The sequence below is a fragment of the Rhinatrema bivittatum genome, chromosome 5, assembly GCF_901001135.1.
Source record: "Rhinatrema bivittatum chromosome 5, aRhiBiv1.1, whole genome shotgun sequence".
Taxonomy (NCBI): domain Eukaryota; kingdom Metazoa; phylum Chordata; class Amphibia; order Gymnophiona; family Rhinatrematidae; genus Rhinatrema; species Rhinatrema bivittatum.
The window spans coordinates 242,570,517-242,582,823 of NC_042619.1; the positions used below are offsets into that span (position 1 = coordinate 242,570,517).

At 42.8% G+C, this 12,307-nt stretch overlaps 1 long non-coding RNA gene across 1 annotated transcript; it reads left to right on the forward strand.

The window, feature by feature from the left end:
* Window positions 1-8,923: 8,923 nt before the first annotated feature.
* On the forward strand, window positions 8,924-10,224 carry LOC115092602. The gene is made up of 3 exons (XR_003857035.1): window positions 8,924-9,322; window positions 9,753-9,887; window positions 10,098-10,224. It is a non-coding gene; the product is annotated as an uncharacterized LOC115092602 (long non-coding RNA).
* Window positions 10,225-12,307: the final 2,083 nt, after the last annotated feature.

The following is a 12,307-nucleotide window of genomic DNA, read 5'->3' on the forward strand; positions in this document are numbered from 1 at the left end:
AGGCATATTTAGATCCTCTCATACACTTCGATACCGGTCATTAATTTTCAAGAAGGTTTTTTAAATCAATTGGATCTAAAAAAGAATAACTACGATCATTCAGCTTAACACTGCATTTACATGGATATATCAATCTAAAACTACCTCCTTTTTCCAATACTTGTTCTCTGTATCGAAGGAAATCCTTCCTACGGGCCTGTGTAATTTTAATGAGGTCAGGAAAAATCCAAACCTTTTGGCCATAAAAAGTAGTTGTTCTATTCCGAAAGAAGGACCTCATGATGTTATCTTTATCAGTTGAGAAAGCTAATTGAACCAGCAATGTTCCTCTTATTTTTACATCTAACTCATCCTGCGATTTCTGAAGTAAGTCTGACAAGTCTAAAGATGTACTAACATTCTCCAATGCTTTATTATTCATTTCCTTTGATTCCTGTCCTGTCTCTTTTTTCTTACTCCCTAGGTAGAATGCTCTTACTATAACTGGTAAACAATTCTCTGGTATTTTTAATATTTGTAGTAAATAATTCCTGAATAATTCTGTGGGACTTAATTTCTTTATAATTGGAAAATTATTGACTCTTATATTCAATGATCTAACCATATTTTCCAATTTTTCTAATCTTTTACTTACTTCTCCACTCTCAACTATCTGTTCACATTGAACTTTTTCTACCTGAATAATTCTTTTCTCCATTTTATCTACTACAACTTTCTGTTTATTTAACTCTGCTGCATTTAATACAGAAGAATTAGAAGTTTTCATTACTACCTCTGTCAACTTATTTATTGATGAATCCAATTTCACTAGGCAGTTCCAGAGACTTTCCATAGTTATATTATTTGGTTTAGGAAGTGAAATATTAGACTTTATAACCACTTCCACATTCTGATTACCATCTATTGATGTATTAGTAATTTTAGGTGTACTTGAGTCAATAGGGAACTCAGTTGGACTTTGTGTCAAACTTAAAAGTACTTTCTCTTTTGATTTAAATTCTATTCCATGCAAATCCTTAAGCTGATTATCACCTACTCCTTGTATCTCCAAGTGACCTACTAAGCCCTCCTGATTTACCCCTGGTTTTTCTTGGGTCTCTTGGCCCATTTTCCCAGGAGGAGATGGTGGAACCGGTGCCCCAGGGCTTAAAGATATTTCACTGACCTGAGGGGCGGCACCTCGTTCTAGTGACTCTCCTACAGCGGTCTGCCCAATTGGGGAATTTGGGGGATCTAACCATTCCAGTACTGTTTTTTGCTTAACTTCTACTGATGCCACTTCAATAGGAGGCCTTATTCTAGCCTTCCTCTTTGTATGTGGCATCCTGTAAAGGAAATATATTTTAGGAAAGTACTGGGGTTAACAATGCACTTCTTTAAAAACCAAATAAACTTATAGTTATCACTTCTATTGGAACCAAGGAAGAGATACAAGTAATATTCAACTTAAACAATTTCTATAAAGTCCCAACCTTCCAGTAGATCAGCGAATCCCAGCGAAGGCCTGGCGAAGCCCGGCTAAGCCCTGCTTAGCCGCGCGCCCCTTAATCGCGCGCGGCTTTAGCAGCGCGCCGCTGCTCTGTTGAAATTTAAGTCCGAGGCCGGGTCCCGCCTCCTCAGGCACCGCCCCCCTCAGACAGCAAACACAGGCGGAGATGGAATCAGGCCGTCGGGGCAAGGCAGCACTCACCCCCGGTATCCGCTCCTGGCTGGTAAGGAAATAATTAACTGGGCTCTCCTCCCGGCTCCATGGCACAGTTACTAACCGTCCCAGTTGCTGGAGGTATTTGGTCAAGTCCTGGTTTATGAATTTACATCTCACTGCGGCCAATGAACCCTTGCAACGCAGCAAATTTTACGCCAGCCCAGGGCTGGCATATAGGTATGCCATGCTCAAGGGTGCATTGAAGAAAAAAAAAAAAGATAAATCCTGCTTTCTGAGATTCCTCCTAATAGTATCAGAGCGATACTATGTAGGAGAAACCAAATAAAGCAGTATTTATTTATTTTTTTTGTGGATGTCCAATACACACACACGATACACGATCCAGGCCCCATATCTTGTGTGTGTATATGCCGGTAGCAGGAGAAAATGGACACTTGTAGATTGAGCATCCTTTTTCCCAACCAGCTTGCCAGCCACTTTCCTGTGCGCCCAATTTCAAGGAGGTGCTAGGAACATAAGAACATAAGAAAATGCCATACTGGGTCAGACCAAGGGTCCATCAAGCCCAGCATCCTGTTTCCAACAGTGGCCAATCCAGGCCATAAGAACCCGGCAATTACCCAAAAACTAAGTCTATTCCATGTTACCATTGCTAAGGGCAGTGGCTATTCTCTAAGTGAACTTAATAGCAGGTAATGGACTTCTCCACCAAGAACTTATCCAATCCTGTTTTAAACCCAGCTATACTAACTGCACTAACCACATCCTCTGGCAACAAATTCCAGAGTTTAATTGTGCGTTGAGTAAAAAAGAACTTTCTCCGATTAGTTTTAAATGTGCCCCATGCTAACTTCATGGAGTGCCCCCTAGTCTTTCAACTATCCGAAAGAGTAAATAACCTATTCACATCTACCCATTCTAGACCTCTCATGATTTTAAACACCTCTATCATATCCCCCCTCAGCCGTCTCTTCTCCAAGCTGAAAAGTCCTAACCTCTTTAGTCTTTCCTCATAGGGAAGCTGTTCCATTCCCCTTATCATTTTGGTAGCCCTTCTGATGCACATTTGTCCCTAGCGCCTCCTTTTGAGTGTGACCCCCCTCATTTTAATAGTGGATTGGAAGCCCAGGAGAAGTGGCTGGGCGTGCATTAGGAAAACGAGCGCTTGTTTTCAGTCATATTTATTGCATCGGCCCCAATGTGTATTGCTTAATGGGAGTACTGCTTAGCGCCCTTGCATGGAAATCCCATGCAAATGAGGGCATTAAGTGGTAGTCTGCAATGCAGAAAGATTGCATCTGGCCAGTGGGCCATTTTTAACACTGGAAACTTAACTCCTAGGTCAGGACTGGAGTTAAGTTTCCAGCAAGATGAAAAAAATAGTAAAAAAGTTTTAAAATGTTTAAAAAATAGGAATTCTCCAGGTAAGTGCTGTAGCTGTTACTAGTTAACCGGATAATTACTGATTTATCTGGGTAAATGGCAGAGGCTGCTGACATTTACTGGGATAACTGCTGACTTTCGTGTGATTCACCACTACTTAGCTGGATCAAGTGCTTATCCAGCTAAGCAGCAGTGATCCACACAGATAGCCAGATAAGAACTGTCTTGTGCAGCTATCTGGCAGCTGCTTCCCACTATCAGATAGATGGACAAATCAGTATTTATCTTGCTAATTAGTGGCCGTAGCTGCTGCCACTTACCAGATAGCCTGTTAGGGGTGCCTTCACCCCTTTCATAAATTAAAATGTGTGTTCGGCCTGTGCTAAATACATATTTTAAAGTTTAATCACGTTTTTTAATTCCAGATGCTTTAATATAGCATTAGTTTACTGCATCTGGAGTTTAAAAAATAATCTGGGCATTATAAACAGTTTTTTAGTGCCCGGATTACTGCATCGGCCTCTTTATGTAGAGGGAGAGCATAGGCTGCATAAATTAACCTGTTTTGCACTGTTAGGGCATGTTGCAGTGAATAACGCAGCACACACTGCACTAAGTAGCATACAGCTGCATCATTTAACATACCCTGTGCAATGAACATGCTCCATTTGTTTCTCCTGCTCCCCAGGAACCTACATAACTAACCAGCTTCCCATGTTGGACCTTTGTCAGTGCTGTCACAAGCCGATTCAGTAAAGTGGCCTGTGCGCGCGATACAGTATTCAAATGAGGCCCGGCGGTAGAAACGGGCAAAAGGAGCGGCAGCTGTCAGAAGTTTGACAACCGACGCTCAATTTTGCCAGCGTCGGTTCGTGAGCCCGCTGACAGCCACGGGCTCAGAAACCGGACGCCGGAAAAATTGAGTGTCCGGTTTTTGACCCAATAGCCGCCGGCTGACTTCAATTTTTTTTTTCTTTTTTTTTAAACTTTTTTTACTCTTCGGGACCTCCGACTTAATATCGTCATGCCCGGATTACGGAGGTCCATTTCTTTCTCCTGCTCCCCAGAACCCTACATAACTAACCAGCTTCCCATGTTGGACCTTTGTCAGTGCTGTCACAGGCCGATTCTGTAAAGTCGGAGGGTGCCGGAAGGTGCCGGAGGGTGCCGGAAGAAATTAGCGCCTACCTTTGGGTAGGCGCTAATTTCTGAAAGTAAAATGTGCGGCTTGGCTGCACATTTTACTTTCTGAATCGCGCGCAAATACCTATTAGGTTCGTCGGGTTGGACGCGCGTTTTCCGCCCCTTACTGAATAAGGGGTAAAGGAAAACGTGCATCCAAATGCTGGCTAACAGTGCTCCGTCGGAGCGCATTGTACTGTATCGGCCTGTTAGTCAGGAGGGGGGTACTGCACTTAGGAGCAGAGGCTGCTTTAGGATTTGGAGACCAGATTCACAGTTTATGATTAGAGAGTGACTTGTCTTTGTCATTGCTTACTTCCATCCGTGCCAACTCGGTGGGTGAAGTGGGCTCTTGAGCACCCCCGGTATTTGACAAACTCCTTCACTTTGTCCAGGATGGGGTAATTTGTGTTGATTTTAGCACCCAGAGCATTTTGAAAAGTTGGCTCTTATGTTATTTCCTTGCCCATTTTCCCATTCCTACAGACTTTTCATAAGAGAAAAGGTGTGCGATAGTGCCTGCTTGTTAGTCTGAGGCTGATTTCAGTGCTTAATTAAAATACAAACCTTCAGCACTTGCACTTGATTGTGGAGCTTTCTACACATCTTTCCCCCTCCATGGGGAGATATCATCACTGACGCAGGAGCCTATGCTATCAGGCAGTGATATTATCTCCAGGAACTTGTCCAAACCCTTTTTACACCCAGCTATGCTAACTTCCTTAACCACATCCTCTGCAATTAACTCCAGAGATTAATAGTGCATTTACTTAAAGGCTTCTGCCTTCAAGAAGGCCTGTGCTGAAGGGCGTGCCTCTTTTTGGACCATTTCAGGCCCTCTCTCTAAACAACTGGGAATTTTGTCATGACGATTCATTGCCTTGATCCTAACCATTTTTGAATGCAATTTTTGGAAATGCTCCATGAAATTATCCTTGTCTTTAGTGGTGAAATTATTTATTTATCTGTTTATTTATTTTTTACTTATTTACTACTATGTAATTCTTTATTTAAGCATAAAGGTAGGAACAAACAGTATTGTATAACTGCAACTGGCAAGTAACATTGACAACTCAGTATAATAAACCATACTATAAACATCACTTAAAATTCTTAAACCACACATTTGTATGAACTGTATGCATTTTCAGTTCACTCATATGCATACAGATTTTTTTCTTGTTTTTTTAATACTTTTATATCAGACATAAACAATCATACCCATACATCCACTCCCACTCATCCATTCTCATTCGCTCAGACTCATACTCACTAATTGTCTCAATCATAAAGGGAGGAGAGAGCCTCTTTAGATCAATTACCATTTCAAAGAGTATCCACGAGCCAGCAGTGGTTGGGTAAGTGTTGCTGGTAAAAGATTAAACAAGAGTTCCCATAATTTTATATATTCTTCTTGCACTTTGTGCCTTGCAAATTTAACATCCAACCTTTCAGTTTGCATCCAGTCTGCCAATTTTTGTTGGCACATCAATGGCATGGGACTTGGCTTGCTCCACCAGAACAGAATACAAGATTTACAGATTGATACTCTAAGGCCGCGGTAGAAACAGTGCGGCAGTGTCAGGCGCACCCTCGTTCCCCGCACGCACAGTTCTCTTCACCTACCGCTCGATACTCTCTTCAAATTGCATGCAAATGCATGCCGCGGCTGCGAAGCCTTAGGCGAGCGTTAGGCCCGCGCAATCCATTTTACTGTATAGAGCGCCTATACAGTATCCTGGGTTCGCGGGCCTAATGCTTCACGGCCACGCTGGTATCGTCATTTCAAATGTCATTTTAAATGTCATTTCAAATGAAATTTGAAATGACAGGTACCAGGAAGTGGACAGTTATGTTCCCCGATGCTCAGCAAACTTTCCCCCAGCCCCCGCTTACCTGCCCTGGCCCCATCCAGTCTCCGGTGCAGCCCCAGTCCTGTCCCCTCCTCCTGAAGCAAAAAAAAAAAACCGAAAAAGTAGCAAGGCTCGGGCCTGCTACGGTAGTCCCTTCTCCCTTCTCCTCTCCTCCCGATTTCGCCGCTCAAGGCGGCCGGGTGGGCATGCATTCATCCAGGCAGAGGGAGCCGGCGGCGAAAGCGGCCTCCGGCTCCCTCTGCAGAGGCTCCCCACTGCCGGCGGGGGCCTCTGCACAGCCCCCGCCAGCAGTGAATGAATGCCCGTGCGATTTCGGTGCTCAAGGCGTGACGTCACGCCATGTGACTGACTTGAGCGCCGAAATCGCACGGGCATTCATTCACTGCCGGCGGGGGCCGTGCATTCATCCAGGCAGAGGGAGCCGGAGGCCGCTTTTGCCGCCGGCTCCCTCTGCCTGGATGAATGCACGCCCACCCGGCCGCCTTGAGCGGCGAAATCGGGAGGAGAGGAGAAGTGAGAAGGGACTACCGTAGCAGGCCCGAGCCTTGCTACTTTTCGTTTTTTTTTTTTTTTGCTTCGGGAGGAGGGGACAGGACTGGGGCTGCGGCTGCACCGGAGACCGGACGGGGCCAGGGCAGGTAAGCGGGGGCTGGGGGAAAGTTTGCTGAGCATCGGGGAACATAACTGTCCACTTCTTGGTACCTGTCATTTCAAATGTCATTTGAAATGACAGATACCAGCGTGGCCGTGAAGCGTTAGGCCCGCGAATCCAGGATACTGTATAGGCGCTCTATACAGTAAAATGGGTTGCGCGGGCCTAACGCTCGCCTAAGGCTTCGCAGCCGCGGCATGCATTTGCATGCAATTTGAAGAGAGTATCGAGTGGTAGTGAAGAGAACTGTGCGTGCGGGGAACGAGGGTGCGCCTGACACTGCCGCACTGTTTCTACCGCGGCCTTAGAGTATCGATCTGAAAATCAATATATGGAGAAACTTTGCTTGATTCTTAGAGAAATTTCTTAACCATTTTAAAGAGCCCAATAGAAGAAATTCTCCACAAAAAGATGGCTTTTATTGAACAACAAATTATATGATTTTCAATACGTTAATCCAATACTGAAAAAGAACTGGACATAATAAAAAACTATGAATAGTATAATAGGTACACTGTCACTGAAAATATTAGCCAATCAGCATTTACTTCGTCTAAGCCATGCCCACTCCACTCCAAACTCTGCCAATGCCCCTCCTACCTCATAGAAGTGAGTGGGTGTAGCCCCGTCCCAAACCACACCTCACGCCCACCCACATACCCCACCCACATACCCCACCCAACCCCTACAAACCCCGCCCATAACTCCACCCATACCCTTCCAATTCCATAGAAGTGAATGAAGTAGCCTCTCCCATGCTCCACCCTAAGCCACATCCCCTCTTACCCAAAACACACCCCATCCCCAAGCCACACCCCCTATGTTACCAGAAATGACCTTTGACTGTCTTTTGATGACATCATAGGAAGTCCAACTGAACCCACCCCTCAAAAATACACCTTTCAGAATGTCATCAGAAATGGCCCTGTCGCTTTTAATGATGACAAAATTAATGGACCCAGTCTGCTTTTTGATGACCTCACCGGAATTCCAAATAATTGCACTTGGGGGTGGTGATAGAGCCGGAAACAGGACTTTCTGACCCCGGATTTAAAAATTACTAGCTGTAACTTGGCAGGAAGTTCTCTTTCTCTCTCTCTTCTTTCCCCCTTCCCTCCTCCCCTCATTGTAAATATCTATGCCCAAATAGCTTGCCTGGCTGGCATACAGAATTAAATTTCATTAGCTGAGACATAGCAGGAAGCTTTCTCGTTTTCCCCCTTTCCTCCTCCCCCTTAGTGTAAATACGCATGCTTAATGACCCTGCCAGGTAGACATTTAGCGTGAAAATGTGAGCAGATCCTTTTGAAGTATACAAAAAGGATGATTAATAGCAGGGTGTGGGGGTTGGGGTATTAGAAACTCAGGCATGCAAAAGTGAATAAAGCAAGGCTTGAGTTTTTTTTTTTTTAAATATAGACCACTGTAACCATGCACGAGCAGCTATTAAATAAAATTTATTATGACTCAGGCACTATAGGAAATCTTAGTGGAATAAATCTTCTTTTTCAGGCTGCTAAAACATGTAATGAAACAGTGACCAGAAAACAAGTAACTGAATGGCTTTCAGATCAAGATGCTTATTCTTTACACAGACATGCTAGGACACATTTTAAAAGAAACAAAATCATCGTGACAGACATGGATGCACAATGGCAGGCTGATCTGACCTGACCGCCTTGTCCAGTTATAATAGCGGCTGCAAATACATATTGACGGTGATAGATATCTTGTCAAAATATGCATGGGTTATGAGCCTAAAACCAGAGAGACCATGAAGTGGCCAAGGCATTTGAAAATATGTTTAACGGTAGCTGTATTCCCAATAAAATACAAACAGACAAGGGTAAAGAGTTTTTAAATAGCTCTGTGAAGAATTTGTTAAAACACAGAGGTGGTCATCATTTTGGGACCAACAATGATGTTAAGGCAGCAGTTGTGGAGAGATTTAACAGGACCTTAAAATCCAAAATGACCAGAAAGCAAGTAACTGAATGGTTTACATATCAAGATTGCTTATTCTTTACACCGTCCTGCTAAGACACAGAAGGTTGGGTTGCTATGATGGCTGTATGCAACTTAGTTTGCATAGGCATGCCCAGGCTTGTACAACTGGATGTAGAAATAAGCACCTGATAACTAACATGTGATAGAGGTCATGTGAGAACATATAGAAAGACAGTAACTGCTCGTGAAAAGCTTTAGCTCAGCGCTTCTGCAAATAAAATTATTTATTTGTATGAGACTCCTAAATGGTTGGAAATGGAAAGCAAGCAGCAGCCAAAACTAAAGAGCGATCCTAAACGCTGCGGCTTCCTCATGGACCTTATCGCTGAAACAGAAGATGACCCACCACTGCACACGTCGCATGTGAATGATGGCGAGAAACGGAAAGCAGATTAAATGACAGAGACAGAGGAGCGACCACTGGGACAACAGCTTTTTGATTCACAGCATCCAGCCTTTCAAAACGATAATGCAGTGGATTCTACACATATGGAGTTTCACCAAGTCACATTAGATGCTAAAGCAGATTATTTGCTGGAAAAACTTGAAGGGTTAGAGGTAAGAAAGAATTCTTTCATTGTGATTAAGCATTTTAGGGGTTGGGATATTACTGTAATAGTGGCCTTGTTTAGAAGAGGTTTTTAATTTCATGTTAACACTATGTTTTATACAAAAATGAAGGATCTTCACATTCTAGAGAATATAGGGACACACCAGTTATCAACTTGTCCTGTCTGTGCTGTTTTTGTCCAAGCATCAAGGAACCATCAGATACAGAAGGTAATCAAAATGACAGTAAAAATGGTCAGACCAGAAGATGCTCATGATTTGAGCTGGTGGACAGGGATAGGAGTGCTGAAGTCCCCACCAGTACATGAACTTTAAAAAAAAACCACATTTAAATCAATAATACGTGTGGCCATGTACAGCATTCTTGCAAAATGCTTGGCTGGTACTTGTCATGATGACTGTTTTGTTTGTGTTTTAGATGACCCAAGTAAAAAAAAACACAATTGTCTCCTGTGGAATGCCTTCGACATACAGGAAAAATTAAGGACAGTTTGTACCAAGTTGTGCCTAGAACGTGTTTTGAATCTTATTATTTTAGCAGCATATAAAAGAGGTATGTTAAGTCTAAATAATGTGAAAAGTGCTCTAAATCCTGTAGAAAAACTAAACAGTATGCTTAGACCTACAGATGAGATTTTAATGATGAAAAATATAAATGCCATCATCTCTGGGAGAAAGCACCAGTCATTTTTTAAAACTATATAATAAGAATAATAAAACAACCGATGTGTGTTATCAATGTCTATTTTGTCTGTATTTTCAGAAATACATATTGAACATGAAATACCGTATGAAGAGGAAAAAAGTGTACATTGATGTTTAATAAATTTTGCCATCTGTATAAAATGATTAATAAAGAAACATATGAAAGCAATTAATAAACAAATGTGTATATGAATTAACAACTGTGTCAAGTGTGTTTTAAGGGTCCATGGAAGGTTTTGAGAGACAAAGGACAACCCCCACACAAAGCATGTATAGCAAGCAATCTTTATGGCTTTATTAAGCCTCGCTGATGACCATGCTCAGACTGTAAAATGGTTGATGCAACAACCATTTCATGAATTAAGGGAATGGACATTGTAATGATCTAGGTGGGGGCAGATGTCTGGACTCGAGATCTGTGAATGGATAATATAATCAGCGAGAAACAATGTATAATATGAAGTCTTTGGAGGAAAACAAAGGGTCTGGTTGATAATGATGATAGACCCAAGAAGCTAACTTCACTGTAAGGTTGGTTGCTGTAGGCAGGCATTACAGTTATTCAACACATGACAGTTTGGGCAGCCAATTTTATGATACAATACACAATACGTTTGAGGATTGCTGCGGTTACACCTCTGTGGGGAATGAAGGAACACACAGGGACCATTAAATCACAGAAAGGTTCACCAGTCTAGAGTTTGTAAAGAGCCCCAAGGCCTAAAGAGGCATTGATAATTCACTCAAAAGGTCTGTAAATGATAACCCACTCAAGAGATTTAACTTATACTATGAGGGGCTGGGTGTAGATGCTATAGACGTCCATCATGTGACAGAGCGGTCAGACGGTTTTGTGATATAATACACAATACTTTTGAGGATAGTTGTGAGTTACTCCTTTAGGGTGGGCGGAATAAAGATATATCCAGTGACCAGAAAGGTTCACCAATCTGCAGATTGTAAGGGCTGAAGAGGCTGAAACAGAAATGGATTCTTCAAACAATGAGAGGCAGAGGGCAAAATTTATAAATAAAATGTCCTTTACTAAACGGTGACATCAAAGAAAATTAAAACCTAATTAATGGTTTTGTTGATGTTTTTATTTTTAGATGTTATTTTAAAACTATTGTAAAAGAAAAAAAGTGTGGCTGTTTTTTTTATTATCAGAGCAAGAAAATGTATTAAAACCAGATACATCATTGAGCAGAGACCAACAGCCAGTATATAGCAAGACACCTAAAGAAAAAATGAAAAGGCCACACAGCTTTTCTGAGAGCAGACCAAACGAAGGTAAGTAAACATTTTTACATCTATACAAGCAAACATCCAAATAGTTCTCAGGTGTGTAAATGAAAAAGATATTGCCTTGTGTTTTTACATGTCAGACCAAGAACTGAATAAGCCAACAAAATTTGAAGAACCACCTTCCAAAAAACCTAAAGATAACAACATAGTAAATATTTTTTCTGTTATAGTTTTCAAGGTTACAAAATTCTTCTTAAAATATTGTAAAAGGAATAAAATGAGTGACTTCATGTTATTTTTAATTTTTAGACCAAGAAAATGTTACCAAACCGGATACATCATTGAACATAGATCAACAGAAAGGTGTTTACGATTTGGCCTGAGGCAGGAGCCACAGGCCGCCTCTCCACCTTCTTCTCCCCTTCTCTCGAGGTCCAGAGTAGAGATGTGAAGCGTGTGATCGATCGTCTTAACGATCGATTTCGGCTGAGAGGGGGAGGGAATCGGATCGTCGCAGTTTGGGTTTTTTAAATATCGTGTAAATCGAAAACCGGCACACTAAAACATCCCTAAAACCCACCCCGACCCTTTAAAATAAATCCCCCACCCTCCCGAACCCCCCCAAAATGCCTTAAATTACCTGGGGTCCAGAGGAAGGGTCCCGGTGTGATCTTTTACTCTCGGACCTCCGGTGCGTTGTAGAAATGGCGCCGGCGCTACCTTTGACCTGTCATATGACAGGGCAAAGGTAGCGCCGGCGCCATTTTGTTTTTTTGTCCCCCGATGGCAGGAGCGTAGGAGATCACTCCTGGACCCACGCTGGACCCCCAGGGACTTTTGGCCAGCTTGGGGGGGCCTCCTGACCCCCACAAGACTTGCCAAAAGTCCAGCGGGGGTCCGGGAACGACTTCCTGCACGCGAATCGTTTTTCCAGCCGTACGGCAACACGATTCGACTGCAGGAGGTCGTTCCGGACCACAAGTCTTGTGGGGGTCAGGAGGCCCCCCCAAGCTGGCCAAAAGT